The following is a 15,797-nucleotide window of genomic DNA, read 5'->3' on the forward strand; positions in this document are numbered from 1 at the left end:
CTGTCTTATATTAAAATACGACAGGGTTTTATATTAATTTTCGCTCCAAAAGACGCATTAGAGCTGATTGTCTGGCTAGGTCTTATTTTTCAGGGAAACATTGGTACATATATATTTCATTCCTTATACTTGCTGCATTGCATAGATATATTGTAATCGATTTAGTATTCTCAATATTGATGACACTGTGATGGTTTTCAATTCATTTCATTCTATTATATAAACTGTGCTTCTGTGTTTCTCCTTGAGGTTGTCTCTGACCACCCAGTCCAAAGCATTACTCTCTTGTTCTCCTTATATTACCCTATTTTATGTTCTTCATAGCATGCATTCCTACTTTCTTCTTTGGTTTTGTTTTCCTATTGTCTGTCTCTCCCACTAGAAAGTAAGCACCATAAGTGAGATACTTTATCTTTCTTATTCACTACTATACTCTCAATCCGTAGTACACCTGTACATAGTATACATTCAAGAAATATTTATTGGTTGGTTTTGTACAAGAATGAATGTTTGAATATTTCTCAGGTACCCTCGCTATTTAAAACTTATTTCTGTTTATGTTTTGTTTTATGAGTGACATATATTTTTAGAAATTAATAGAGCTAACATTGGAAGTTTGAAGGGAGAATACATCAACTTGTTACATAGTAAATTCTATTATAAACAGTTAATTTCATTTCTAATGGTCATCTGCTATCCTGATAATCCCAAAGACATTTTATTTTGCTCTGATTAGACACACTAGTTTTAGACAATTTAAAACTGTATTTTCATTCTGCTTTGGCTAACTAATTTCCAGGATTTAGAAAATTCTTCGTCATGGCTGACCCATGAAATACATTAAAAGCCTACTGCAGAAATAAGCTTATTTTAGTTAGGAGAAAACTTCCTTTGTAAAAGTTTTATTGTAATGTAGCTTGAAAATCTGTCATTTGGGTGAATGATAATTTGCATGTATTTTGGGCTATTCTAAATTTGGATTTTGAGTATTGGATCACGTGTGGTGACTACATTTCGTGATAAACCTATAATTCTCTCTTTAAATTAGCCTGTGGTCTTTTACCATGGATCTTAGTAGCACCATGTGATGCTATCAGGTCTGTAAAGGATCATGTTTCTTTTCAGAAATTCTTTCAGAGTTTTAATTGCATACATTTTAATTATAACATCTTAATTATTGCTAAACTGTTTTATCAATCCATTTATAACATATTTGCCTACTTATAGTTGAAAACAAAGAACAAAGACTTTAAGGATTAGACTTTCCATTTATCTGTATTTCAAATTGATTTATTGGAGCCGAGAGTAGCAATAATCCCAACTTGATTGAGACTGACTGACACTGTCTGGTTTTATGTCAAAGTTCAGTATTTCAACTGAAGTGATTCCTCTCCTTTGTTTCTGTTATCCTTAGTTCTTCATACCCAGGACATCTTCCTCTCTTTTATCATTCATATTGGAAGTCACCATTTTGTTTACCTCCTAGTATGATTCCTAGAAAATGTAAAACTGACGCTCTAGCCTTATCCCATCACTCCAGAAAGATTGGCATCATGTTCTTTTCTATTCAGGTGACTGGCATACCTGTGCCATTAGGGAGACAAAATATTACACCTTTAGAAACATACACTTTAAGAAAGACCTGTTAGCTCTTTGAAGCCAAAAGCAATTATGCAAAATATTACTATTATTGGGAAAACAACCTTTCCACTCCAAGAAATAACCAAATGATAAAGCTCTTTTTAAAAGTTCTATTCAAGTTATGCTAGCCTGGGGCCAAACTAACATGGACAAAACTTAATATTCTTACTCTTATTATAAAGGAGCAAAAAGAACAAGGGAGAGATCTTGTTGGAGACTTAATTTATACAATAGTTAAATAAAACGGGCCAAGAACAGATCTGTAAAACAGTAATATGATGGTCGTATTGTTTTAGGGGAAACATGGAAATAATACTTAAAGAAGTATTATTACCTTTATGGCACAGATTGGTATGTTTAAAACATGTTAAAATGTAACTGAATACATCATATGAGGCAGTCAACACTTTGGAAAGAAATTACACGATTACTTGAAAAACATGATGTTCAGTCTTCCAAATTAACATTTTATGTGCAACTTCTAATATGTCCAATATATGTCCTCGGTGTCAACATATTTAATTTTACCGGATAGTCTCTAAATTTATGTTTGCTTCTCCATAATCGAAGTGCTAAGAAATAACTCTTTCTGACTGGCATATGATATAACTGCCTCAGTGGGTATATTCCACTGAGAGCCTGTGTAAATCCAACTGCAGAAGCAGTGAACTTAAATTTTTTGCCATTTCCATCTAAAATGTCAGGATTCCATGGAACTTCCCATTATCTATTCAAGCCCAACCATCAATTCTTTAATAATATGAAAATAAGTTATGCTTTTTCCCTTGATTATGGTCACACTAACAGAAATGAGCTATGAGAACTTTACATTTGATATCAAAACACTAGTCCTTATAAATTAAAATTTACCCAATCTATAAAAAATTAAATGTTGTATCATTGTCAAAAATAATCATGTCCAAATTCATACCAGTTATTGGTGTTCAGATTTACGATTGATAAAATTTTTGCTTCTGTCTGCAAAACAATCATGCTCTGTTGAAAATACTGCAGAATGCACTAGAAAAACCTTAATTTTCTGAGAAAATAACAATATAATTAAAGATTCATTGGTAGAAACAATAATAAATGGACCTTTCTTTACTTTTGTTTTTCTGCCTTAGAGTTTACATTACTTTTTGCAGTTTTCTGATATCCACAATTGTGTGTTTTCTCATAAAGCCATTATAATTTAAAATGCCCTTGTTTCAGCTTCCTTCAGGAAATTTTCTTTTTCATATTTTAAAATGTTTTAACTTTTCTTTAGATTGTTTTAAATTACACCATAGATTTTATGGTATTGAATCTAATTTCCTGAAGGTGTATTCTTGTATTAGTTAGTGTATAACAATACCTTTTTAACTGGTAAATATAAGTGCCTCTAATATTATTAACTTCTAATATTCTAAGTGCTTCTAATATTATTAACAACCCATTATGTCCATTAGCATGATCTATGAAGTTTAAGAAACATTACATTATTCATTCCACATATATTCTGAGGCAAATCTTGGGAATGAAATAACACCACATAATTTATTTTTGTTATTATTATTAGTAGTAGTAGTAGTTTCAGGTGTACAAAACAATGTAATAGGGGTGTAACTATAGAGGGGTGTAACAATACACCCCTCACAAAGTGATAACCCCTCCCCCCAGTCTACTACCCCTCTGACATCGTATATAGCTATTACTATCCCGTTTACTATATTCCCTATGCTGTACTCCACATGCCCTGACTGTATATATACCAGGGGTGCCAAAAAATATATATACACATGACTTGTATTCATCTTTTGTTATTGGTATATATTGAGTATTACAATTTTAATACAGTTTTTTTTTCCTTTCTTAAAATGTGTATACATTTTTTTGGCACCCTCTGCATATATTATAGTTTACATTTGATATTATTCAGCTTCAGCTTCAGGTGTGCAGTGCAGTGGTCAGGCATCTACATCATCCATGAAGTCTCCCTAATAAGACGAGTGCCCATTTGACACCTTACAAAATCCTTATAACACACATATTTTTTTTATTGTAACCCTCACCTTGATCCTCCAAAGTAGCAGTTGGTAAACTCTAGCCTGCAGATTGTGGGACAAATCTAGACTGATACCTGTTTCTGTAAATAAAGTTTTATTGAAACACAATTATGCCTGTTTATTTACCTACTGTTTATGGCTTCTTTTATCCTACAACTGTAGTGTTAATTTATTGTAACAGAAACCATATGGCCCTCAAATCCTAAAATGTTTGCTATCTGGTCCTTTACAGGGGAAAAAAAAAAAGGCAAATTCTGCTCCAGTGTTTTCCAGTATTCTTTACATCTTGGCCCACATAGAAAATAACTATACAGCACACTGGGGTAAATGAATGAAAATATGTGCAAGCAAAGTCAAGATAGGGAGCTCAAGGGGATCAATATCTCTATTAGGCCTGGAAATTTCTCAATCATTATTTTTGCAAATACCAATTCACCCAAAATCTGTCTCATCTTCATCTGAAATCCTAAACAATGTTGTTTCCTCTTCTCCTTGTATCCTAACCTCTCTTCCATATTTTCTGCTATGTGTTTTCTCAGTGATACATTTTGGAAAATTTTTTAACCTAATATTCAGTTCACTATTTCTCTATTTTTGTCCAACTTATTTAATAATTTGGAGAGTTTTGAATTTATCATTTTTCTCATTTCTAGAGTTCCCATTTGCTAATGTTTTTAATCTATTAGATTACTTTTTAAAGATTTTTATTACAATATAGCTAACATAAAATATTGTAGTAGTTTCAGGTATACACCATAGTAATTCAATAGTACCACCTGGCACTATACATAGTTATTTCCATAACATTGACTACATTCCCTATGCTTTACTTTACATCCCCATGACTATTTTGTAACTACCAGTTTGCACCTTTTTGTTTTGCACTTCTCAATAACTTCACCTTTTATACTCTGTCTTCAACCCCCCTTCCATCACCCAGAGAAATCTAGTACCCTTCTGACACCATACATAGTTGTTACAATATTATTGACTATACTCCTCATGCTATTCCCTACATCCCCATGTCTACTGTGTAAAAACCAATTTGTACTTCTTGTTTTGTTTGTTTGTTTGTTTGTTTTTTCTTTTAATCCAAAATGTGTTTATTGGGATGGTTCCTCACTCATCTTGACTCAGGGTGTTTTAGCACTGCTTCCTTCTGAAGGAGCATCCTTCTGTAAGCCTTACTTTTCCTCCGTAGGCTGACAGAGGACCATGAAGCAGCCAACACACAAATCTAACATTTGTGCCTGACTAAAGATGGTGGTAATTTTATAACATCCTGGGCATTTCATGTCCATGAAGTAGGAATTAGGGCTCTGCACAAGATGTTTTTTCTTATGTTTCCTCTTCTCCTCTTCTGGAGAGAGATGAAGGAGTTCCTTAGTGAGAGGCATGTTTTTGTGGGGAGGTCATCACCACTGGGAAGCCAATTTGTACTTCTTAATCCCTTTGCCTTTTTCACCCACTCCCAATCCGCCAACCATCTGGCAACCATCAAAATGTTCTCTTTATCTATAAGTTTGTTTCTGTTTTATTTGTTTATTTTGTTCTTTAGATTCCACATATAATTGAAATCATGTTGCATCTGTTTTCTCTGTCCGACATACTCCACTGAGCACAATACCCTTCATCCATGCCACTGCAGATGGAAAGAACGTATTCCCTTCCATGACCGAGCAATATGCACTGTATATATCTAGCACCTACTCTTTATTCATTCATCTATCAACAGACACCAAGGCTGTCCACATCTTGGCCATTGGAAACAGTGTTGTGATGAACATATGCATACACAGGTTCCCTTGAAGTAGAGATTTGGGATTCTTCAGATAAATTACCAGAAGTAGGATTACTGAGTCCTTTTTTGTTTCTTATTATGGCCTTTGTTTTAAAGTCTATTTTGTCTCGTATACGTATTGCTATGCCAGCTATTTTTGTTTCCATTTTCATGAAATATCTTTCCCCATCACTTTATTTCTCTTTCGATCTGAAGTTAGTCTCTTATAGGCATCATATGTAAGGGTCTCGTTTCCTTATCCATTCAGCCACCTTATCTTTTGATTGGAGCATTTAATCCACTTATATTTAAACATTGTTGATAGATATGTAGTTGCTGCTATTTTATTATTCATATTTTTTATTCTTTTTTTTTTTTTTTTTTTTTGGTCTTAAACAAGTTCTTCAAGATTCCTTGTAATACTGACTTAGTGGTGATGAACTCCTTTAGCTTTCACTTGTCTGGGGAGCTCTTTATCTGTCCATTGATTCTAAATGATAGCTTTGCTAGGTAGAGTCATCTTGTTTGTAGGTACTTGCTTTTCATAACTTGGAATATTTCCTGCCACTCTCTTCTTGCCTGCAAAGTTTCTGTTGAGAAATCAGCTGACAGTCTTATAGGGACTCCCTTGTATGTCACTAACTGCTTTTCTCTTGCTGCTTTTAAGTTTCTTTCTTTGTCTTTAACCTTTGGTATTTTAATTATGATGTGTCTTGGTGTGGGCCTCTTTGGGTTCATTTTGTGTGGGAATCTCTGTGCTTCCTGGGCTTGTATGTCTCTTTCCTTCACCAGGTTAGGGAAGTTTTCAGTCATTATTTCTTCAAATAGGTTTTCAATTTCTTGCTATCTTTCTTTTCTTTCTGGTACCACTATCATGCAAATTTTGCTATGTTTGATATTATTCTAGAATACCCACTTTTTTTTTCTTTTTGTTCTGTTTCAGTGTTTTTGCTATCTTATCTTCTAAATCACTGATTCGGGACTCTGCTTCATTTAATCTACTGTTGATTTTCTCTAATGTATTCTTCGTTTCAGTTATTGTATTATTTATTTCTGACTGGTTCTATTTTATGTTTTCTATCTCCATTTTTCTGTTTTCTATCTCTTTGTTGAAGTTCTCCCTTAAATTATAGAGCATCCTTATAACCAATATTTTGAACTCTGCATTTGGTAGATTATTTGTCTCCATTTCGTTTAGTCATTTTTCTGGAGCTTTGTTCTGTTTTTTCATTTGGGACACATTTCTTTATATTTTTTCCCCTGTAATTATTGAATAACTCACCATATCCTGTAGCATATCTGTTGGGAATCACTGACATAAAGTGCTTTATGTCTAGATCATTGTTAACTCATATATTTTTTCTGCCTTATATTATAGCAATTTGATATTCCTTTCTAGATTTTTAAGTACTTTAGAGACTGGAACTGTGTCACATTCATATTTGTAAATATACCAAATAGAGCTCATTAAACTTATCAATTCATGTGACACACATTTCTGGAGATCCTATTATTTGTTGTGCTATTCAATGTGCCTGGCACTAGATAACAGACAAAAATACCTACTTTATGGAACTTGGATACATTTTGCGAGAAAGGAAGGTGATAAGAACATAAATATATTAGATAAATATAGTGTGTTAAAGGGGTAAAATTTTCATAGGGAGATGTTACCAAGATAGGAGAATAACGAATGACATTTAATTGAATTGATTTATTAATTTGATTTAGTTATTCCAAGATGCCACCATTTATTACACAATTAATATTTATTTAACAAGTGCCCAAAATATGCTAGGTAACACGTCAGGATACATTCCTGGTTACTCATATTTGACCAAGCGCTTTTCTAAGCCACCTAACTAACTGTGACATTTGGTGGTAGAGTTCTATGTTCATTCCAGTTAGTTTTCCCTAAGTGTTTGGCCCTCCATCTTTATAGTGTGCCTACAGTTTAAATGTCTGTCCTTTTGGCCCCATAGTCTGTCCCTTTGGCCCCAACTTTCCAACTAAATTGTGTAAAATTGAAACATCAAAAGTTCTGGCCAAAAGATATCCGTATTATATAAAATGAAAAATCTTTTAAGTAAAAAAATAAAAATAAAGAGGTAGAGTTTTTTTTCTTTAACATTCATTTGTTACATGCTATTAAAATCTAAACTCAAAAACTTGTTGGCCTTATTAATAGGTATTTCTAAATCTAAAATATTACCAATAACATCTACATTTAGAATTTTCTGTAGACAATTTATATACACATGAATAGTAAGACCACATTTTTTTTCCCCCTGAGGGGTAGGGACATAGCACAACATGGGGGCAGTACTCATCCACACATACCCCAGATGTTTTCTGTTTGTGTGTTGTTTTTTTTTAAGATTTTATTCAGGAATATTGGGGAACAGTGTGTTTCTCCAAGGCCCATCAGCTCCAAGTCGTTGTCCTTCAATCTAGTTGTGGAGGGCGCAGCTCAGCTCCAAGTCCAGTCGCCGTTTGCAATCTTTAATTGCAGGGGGCACAGCCCACCATCCCATGCGGGATTGAACTAGCAACCTTGTTGTTGAGAGTCCGCACTCTAATCAACTGAGCCATCTGGCCACCCCTCCGGAAGCTCAGTGGCAGCTCTTTGAAAGACCACAATTTTTGAAAGAAATAATATTCTACAGTATTCCTCACAGTTCATTGAAAACACTGTAGGAAGTAGGGGCTCCAAATTTATCAGTAAGGCTGTCTATTTGAGTGTATGAAATTGAAAATTAGCTTCAACTTTTTAGTTAGTAATATAGAAAAAATTATGATAATAAATATTACTACAACATATCTAATAACTCTAAATGTCAGATTCCTTAAAATTCAAAATGAGCCTAATAGTGCCTGTTGCATGAAGTGGTCATGAGGTCAGCAGAAAAAGTGCTTCACCAGAGCTCATCCCAGTGGCTAAAACATTGGCAGGTGCTCAATAAAAGTTTGGAGTTGGGTGAGTTGATTCATTGGTTGATTGGTTCATTGGTTGGTTTGTGGGAGAGTCGAACATGGAAAGATAGCTATTCATATTTTCTTACCTGAACAATTGGCCCCATGTATCTGGAAAAGCAATTTTTTAAGGTGTCAGATACCTTGAGAAAGTTAAAAAAAAAAAAAAAAAACCTGGATAAAGTAAGGCCAGGAAATGCTGGCCATAGAAATCTCTCATTGGTGTTTACATGTGCTCTGCACCTTACTCCATCGTCCCTCATTCTCCCTCTCATCCTCACAAAGTCATTGAATTCAGTTTTCAAAGTATTTACTTCAACTAAATGTTTTAAAAATCAATAATAGCAAAACTGGGAATTCATCCAACATTTCTCACCAATTTATACTGTTCTTGGAGGCCCTGGGATGTTTCCAAGAGACCTTTTTGACAGGATTTTTTTTAAAATTACACTGTTAAAATATTAATGGATATAGTATTAATAAGAGCAACCTAGAGCCGGCTGTTAAGGATAGCCCCCTAATGAACCTCTTAACTTGCTCATGTCTGTGGTTCTATTTCTGAAAAGATCCAGGTTTAAGTTGCTGTGTGTTCACTTTAAATAATTTAGAACTGTATTTTTCAGTTGTTTCAATGACTTGGGCTAAAAATTTCCCCAATTTATATATCCTCTAAACAACAGATTGGACATTTTTCTTAATAGTTAATTTTCTATTTCCTTTTGTTATGTTAAGCCTAAAAACTGCCCACTTGTGCCATAGTTAATAATTATTTTACAGCTTTGGAGTTAATGACATTTAGTAATTACAGATAGCTAATGTCATCTCTCCTTAGATACCATTATTTAGGCAAGTCACTGTGTATTTGCAAATATCTCTTAAAATCCTTAATATTATTTTCCAAAGTATTTAAAATATAGATTTGAGTGGACATTAGCAGATGTGAAATCAATGTAAAAAATTATTTTAAAGTTTGGTAATAAATACATAGGTTATAGATTTAACTTTGGAGATCGCTGAGGAAAAGCAATAGGAAAACAATGTATGTAGTAGTAATGATATTGGTTAAAACTTGAACCTACTTTTTATCAAACAATGATGTTTGATATAATTGACAAAAGTAATTATATTTGAGAGGTGTAAATCAAATAGCAACTTTAAGCACAATATCTTACAAATTATACATGCAGTCAAATTGACTTCTTATTGCACATGATATTTTGCAAAGATTAAAAACATGTCACTGTAAAATAAAGCACAGGGAATATAGTCAGTAATATGGTAATAACTATGTATAGAGCCAGGTGAGTACTAGACTAGTCAGGGAGATAACATCTTAAATTATATAAATATCTAATCACTATGCTGTACACTTGAAATTAATTTAAAATAATATTAAATATCAGCTATAATTGACAAATTTAAAAAGGGAGGGAAAGGGTGAAGGGGAATAAGAGGTCCAAATTTCCAGGTATAAAACAAGTAAGTCATGGGGATGTAACATACAGCATAGGGAATATAGTCAATAATATTGTGATAGCTAGATAGGGTGTCAGATGGTTGCCGGACTTATCGTGGTCATTACTTCTTTAGGTATATAAATGCTGAATAACTAGGTGTATTCCACCTGAAACTAATATAATACTATATGTTAGTTACATTTTAATAAAAATCTTTAAAAAATAAAATTACAGTCATACCTCAGAGATATTGCAGGCTCTGTTCCAGACGACTACAATATATTGAATATCACAATAAAGCTAGTCACACCCATTTTTTGGTTTCACAGTGCATATACAAGTTATGTTTACACTATAGTATAGTCTATTAAGTGTGTGATAGCATTATGTCTAAGAAAACAATGTACATATCTTAATGAAAAAATACTTTGTTGCTAAAAACCGTTAACAATCTTCTGAGCTTTTATCAAGTCATAATCTTTTTGCTGGTAAGGATCTTGATTTGATGGCTGCTGACTGATTAGGGTGGTGGTTGCTGAAGGTTGGGGTCGCTGTGGCAATTTCTTAAGATCAGATAGCAATGAAGTTTGCTTTATCAAATGATTCCTTTCACAAATGATGTTGCTTTCACAAATGATTTCTCTATAGCATGCGATGCTGTTTGACAGCATTTTACGCACAGAGCTTTCATAATTGGAGTAAATCTTCTCAAACCATGCTACTGCGTTATCAACTAAGTTTATGTAATGTTCTAAGTCCTTCGTTGTCATCGCAACAATCTTCACAGCATCTTAAGCACTTTTAGCTTCCATCTCAAGAAACCATTTTGTTTTTCCATTCATGAGAAGCAACTCCTCATCCATTAAAGTTTTTATTCATTTATTTTTTTTTTAGTTTCAGGTGTACAAAACAATGTAATAATTAGACATTTATACCCCTCACAAAGTGATAACCCCCCCACGCTCAATCTACTACCCTTCTGACATCGAGTATAGCTGTTACAATTCCATTGACTATATTCCCTATCCTGCTGTATTCCACATCTCGTGAATATACATATATTCACGAGTGCAGGTGCCTGACCACTGCATTATACAGCTATACACCTGAAGCTAAAGTTGAATGTCAACTATAATTATAATTACAATATTATTCAACTTTAGCTTCAGGTGTATAGCTGTATAATGTAGTGGTCAGGCACCTACACAGTCTGTGAAGTGTTCTCTCTAATAAGTCCATTAAAGTTTGATCATGAGATGGCAGCAATTCAATACCATCTTCAGGCTCCACTTATAATTCTAGTTCTCTTGCTGTTCCCACCACATCTGCAGTTACTGTGTTTCCCCAAAAATAAGACCTAGCCAGACCATCAGCTCTAATGAGTCTTTTGAAGCAAAAATTAATATAAGACCCAGCATTATATTCTATTCTATTATATTATATTGTGTTGTGTTGTGTTGTATTGTGTTACGTTACGTTACGTTACATTGTATTGTATTACATTACATTACATTACATTACATTACATTACATTACATTACATTACATTACATTACATTATTATACCTGGTCTTATAGTAAAATAAGACTGGGTCTTATATAATATAATAATTAAATTTTGTTCCAAAAGACGCATTAGAGCTGATGGTCCAGCTAGTTCTTATTTTTGGGCAAACAGGGTATTTCCTCCACTGAAGACTTGAACCCCTCAAAGTCATACATGAAGGTTGGAATCAACTTCTTCTAAATTCTTGTTAATGTTGATATTTTGACTTCTTCCATTGAATCGCAAATGTTCTTCATGGCATCTAGAATGATGAATCCTTTCCAGGTTTATAATTTATTCTCCATAGATCCATAAGAGGAATCATTATCCGTGGCAGCTATAGCCTTATAAAATATATTTCTTAAATAATAAGACTTGAAAGTCGAAATTACTTCTTAATCCATGAGCTGCAGAATGGACGTTGTGTTAGCAGGCATGAAAACATTAGTCTCATTGTACATCTCCATCAGAGCTCTGGGGTGACCAGGTACATTGTCAAGGAGCAGTAATATTTTGACGGAAAAAAAAGTATATATATGTATATTCTGAGCAGTAGATCTCAACAATAGACTTAAAATACTTAGTAAACCATGTTGTAAACAGATATGCTGTGATCCAGGCTCTACTGTTCCATTTGTAGAGCACAGACAGAGTGGATTTAGCATAATTCTAAAGAGACCTCAATTTTTCAGATTGGTAAATGGACATTGGCTTCCACTTGAAATCGCCAGCTGCATTAGCCCCTTAACAAGGGTGAGCCTGTCCTTTGAAGCTCTGAAGCCAGGCATTGACTTCTCCTCTCTATCTGTGAAAGTCCTAGCTCTCATCTTCTTCCAGTATAAGACTGTTTCGTCTACACTGAAATTCTGTTGTTCAGCATAACCACCTTCATTCATTTTTCTAGCTGGATCATCTGGGAGAACTTGCTGCAGCCTCTACGTCAGTGCTGGCTATTTCAACTTGCACTTTTATGTGATAGAAATGGCTTATTTCCTTAAACGTCAGTGTAGGTCCTATGTTTATAGATTTTTGCAGCCTGATTTGAACACAGATCATAAGTTATTGAAATGTAAGATCCCCTTCAAAAACTGAGGATAAGAAAATGTATTTTCTACAGAACTTCTGCAAGCTTCAAACTTTTCTTCCGCAGCTTCCTCACCGCTCAGCCTTTGCAGAATTGAAGAGAGTTAGGGCCTTGCTCTGGATGAGGTTTTGCTTAAGGGAATGTTGTGGCTGGTTAGATCTTCTATCCAGACCACTAAACCTTTCTCCATATCAGCAATAAAGCTGTTTTGCTTTCTTATCACTTGCATGTGTTCACTGAAGAAGCACTTTTAATTTTGTTCAAGACCTTTTCTTTCACATACACAATTTGGCTGTTTGGTGCAAAAAGCCAAGCATTTGGCCTATCTCAGCTTTTGACATGCCTTCTTCACTAAACTTAATCATTTCTAGCTTTTAAGTGAGATATGTGAGACTCTTTCTTTCACTTGAACACTTGGAAGTCATTATTAATTGGAGTAAGTTCAATGTTGTATATCTCAGGGGATAGGGAGTCCCAAGGAGAGGAAGAGAGATAAAGGAAAGGCCAGTGAGTAGAGTAGTCAGAAGATACATAGCGTTTATTGGTAAAGTTCACCATATCATATAGGTGTGATTAATGATGCCCCAAAACAATTATAGTAGCAACATCAGCAATCACTGATCACAGATCACCATAGCAAGTAGTAATGAAAAAGTTTGAAATATTCTGTGAGTTACCATAATGTGACACAGAGACCTGAAGTAGAAAAATGCTATTGGAAAAATGTGCCCGATAGGTTTGCTGGATGCAGGGTTGCCACGAACTTTCCATTTGTAGAAAACACAATACTTGGGAAGTGCAATATAATAAAGTGCAATAAAATGAGGTATGCCTGTAATTTGGAATCTACATTGAAAAACATTAATATCTTCAGCTTAAAACTACAACGCTATATTGCCAATGCATAACATACAAAAGATTATCTGTCTGTTCCCTTTGCTTTCTATAAGCATTCACGTACTGGTGTCATTAGGCGACTGCTTTTTAGTGCTATTTGTAGAACTGTATTTTGACAAGAACTGGGTGAGTTTTATTGCTTTAGTTTTCACGAGCATTGTAAGCCAGCACTGTTCTAAAATGGTATACTCAGTAGGCTAATTCTAAGTGGATGGTATTTTTCCATCTCACTAATAGATATAGTTATGATGTTTAAAAGTGTGTGGTTTAGTTTGCTAGGTTTTATGAATCTGTATTTGAGAATATAACCAAAGACATGAAAACTGATACCAGGTTTTTGTTTGTTTGTATGTTTGTTTTGTTGGGTGGTTGGCTGTTTAGAACTGGGGAAGAGGGAACAGGAGTAGCACTGAAGAAAGTCTTCCACTAGAGTGTATTTTAAACCACTTCAACCAGTTTTGTGGCTGCTCCCCAGAATTGCTATGTGTGGATGCCTGCATGCTTGAAATACACATTCAACTATGCAGATTCGGAAATTTTATTAACTTAACATGATCTGCTCTCAAAAATGTCCTCTGGGCTGCAAGGAAGACTTTGCATACCGCCTAAGTACTTTACTAGAAATGTAATTGTAATAATGTGCCATGTCATCTCAGAATTCAGTCCAACAAATTATCAATACTACTTACCAAAGTCTACAACCACTCTTCGTTTTGGGAATCATACACATATATAGACCCTGTACAGCTTATAACTTGAGCCTAGACTAAAATTGCAGTCAGATAAGAGACTGAGACCACCTCCATACCTGCTATCTATAAAGGGAATCTCATTTATTTTCTTTAGTTTTTGTCAACTGCACGTCCCAGGACAAGCTAGCTGAGATTTAGAAGGCAGAGAGTTTAGCATCACTGTTCTCATTTCATTACCATCTACCTCTCCTAAGTTAGGACATGTGGAAAATAGAATATCTAGTTATCCAAACAACTGTTACATACTCACCTGATGTTGGAAAATCAAAAGAAACTGTGCAAAAGATATTAATAGAGAGAATTGGAAAATAAATTATAGATAACTATCCTGTGTTCCAGCTAAAAGTAATATAACACCTTTCCTTGGGTAGACCTCACACTCTCCATGAATCTATGTCACAGATGAACAACAATCCTTTGAATAATTAATTACAAAATATTTAATTAAAATATATTTCTGCCTCATCTCAATGTAGATCCTATGTTTATAGATCTTTTCAGCCTGATTTGAACACAAATCATAAGTTACTGAAATGTAAGATCCCTTCAAAAACTAAGCATCAGAAAATGTATTTTCTACAGTTTTACACATTCAAAACTTAAGATTTGTTGAATGTCATTGGCTTTTTCAGGGAGGGTTCCCTTTAGCCCTTTTTTTTTTTTGACTCCTCTTGCCCTATGACTTCATTTCTGTTTAACTAGTACCTAGCACAGTTCATGGAGCAGAGTAGGTGTTTCATAAATATTTACTGAATTAAAACTGAATGAAGTGTTCAATTTTATAATAAATTCAAATAGGTTAATTCCTTGCCTATATAGACACATGTGCTACACAAAAATGGTAAGTTTTATGGATATATATATATATATAAAGAATAGAGTACTATTTCATAGGTGGTCTGTTAATAGTTCCATATATGCTCGTATTGTATAGCAACTTATATGTTCCTGAAAGTTAAAATGCTCTTGTTCTTGTTCTTTTTCTTTCAAGAGAGAAATAAGTTCTTTTTGCCATAGAAAATACAGTGAGTGATTCAGTGTTCATGGGAGGAATTCATAATTCAGGCTCTGATTTTCACGCTGCCTTTCAACAACACCTACGCCACCCAGAATAATAATGTGCTAAGCTGCAGTGGCTGCAAAGATTTCAATAAAAGAAGGAAATTATTTTCATAATTAGTGATAAGTTCTTAATTTGTTCTACTAAATGGTAGATCAACCACAGTTGGCAAAAAAAAAAAAATTATGTGTTGATATTACAGGTTTAGAAAAGGAGGCTTGCAGTTGTCTTGAAATGTTAAGGAATGATAATTTCATTGTAAGGAGATAAAGGGTTAGTAGAAATTCTTTGACACTCTAAAGTTGAAGTATCACATTGCCTTCTCATATTTAGAATGCTCAGTAAAGTCACTTACGAATTTTTACTATTATTGAAAGCAGACAATTGTCTTTTTTAGTGAATAGTGTTATAAGATATCAGCAGGACAGAAATCAGTTCCAACTATAATTAAACTTGTCAAAAATATTAACATGAGCTATTTATTGAGACCTACCCTGAATATAGGTATAATCCTTAACTTCATAAAAAAAGTATACTATTTTATATTTTTCTGATATACACC

The 15,797-nt window shown here is 33.9% G+C and overlaps 1 protein-coding gene and 1 pseudogene across 5 annotated transcripts in view; one reads left to right on the forward strand and one right to left on the reverse strand.

Annotated features, from left to right (window-relative positions):
* ADGRB3 (adhesion G protein-coupled receptor B3) overlaps positions 1–15,797 on the forward strand; it is a 681,550-nt gene that overhangs the window by 397,605 nt on the left and 268,148 nt on the right. The window lies entirely within an intron of this gene.
* LOC109456835 (small ribosomal subunit protein eS27) lies at positions 4,830–5,083 on the reverse strand (annotated as a pseudogene).

The sequence above is a fragment of the Rhinolophus sinicus genome, linkage group LG05 (genome assembly GCF_036562045.2).
Source record: "Rhinolophus sinicus isolate RSC01 linkage group LG05, ASM3656204v1, whole genome shotgun sequence".
NCBI lineage: Eukaryota > Metazoa > Chordata > Mammalia > Chiroptera > Rhinolophidae > Rhinolophus > Rhinolophus sinicus.